This window comes from Limulus polyphemus, unplaced genomic scaffold, assembly GCF_000517525.1.
Source record: "Limulus polyphemus unplaced genomic scaffold, Limulus_polyphemus-2.1.2 Scaffold1676, whole genome shotgun sequence".
In the NCBI taxonomy this organism is placed as follows: Eukaryota; Metazoa; Arthropoda; class Merostomata; order Xiphosura; family Limulidae; genus Limulus; species Limulus polyphemus.
This window is the reverse complement of record NW_013667286.1, coordinates 40,435-41,270: the sequence shown is the minus strand read 5'-3', so window position 1 is coordinate 41,270 and position 836 is coordinate 40,435.

Here is an 836-nt window from a genome sequence, read left to right as displayed (position 1 = left end):
CAAACACTATAACGAACGAACGTTAACTTCAACAATACCCTGTGACTGCAGTTCAATTACTCACTATCTACACACACACACTATTATTCTCCCGTCAGGTTGTCACCCTCTTTTATATACCAGGCTACCCTGTATCTAGTAAATACTAGAGCATTCGCCAAGGTACGGGATAGTTCTAGAAACGTGGCGTCACACTAGTCATGTCTGACGCAACAATATTAAATAGCAGTCTCAAAGTTTACAAGTACGTATGTACATATATGTCTAACATTAAACAAAAATCTTTAATTTAAAACAAAAGTTTCTCTTTGTATTATTCTTGGAATGTACAAAACCTTCATATTAAATCAGACAAACGAAAAATAATAAAGCAATTTGAAATTAATATTTAATACTGACCAAAAGGTAAGTTTTTCTACATTGAGACATTAATATTCGTCACACTTCCTTTGGTTCAATGCCGCCAATCACATGTTCTAGGAACCTCCATTTCATTTCAGACATATAACATAACGTTTCGCGACCACATGGGACCTATTGGTCCATCTCGCTGGTTCCATCCTCTAAACTAAATTAAAATAATTTAAAAAAGTTCAAAGCCATCCCTTACCATTCCCCTGACCATAGTATCAAACTTTTTCTTGAACTCACTTAAATTTACTGCCTCTACAACATTCGAAGGCAACCCATTCCAAATGCCAACCATCTTATTAGAGAAATGAAACTGTCTTAGCTGAAGGTGACTCCTACTTTGCCAAAATTTATAGTTGTGTTCCCTAGCCCTACTATTCTCACTGTTAAGTATGAAAAAAGATGATTATCAACACTATCAATTC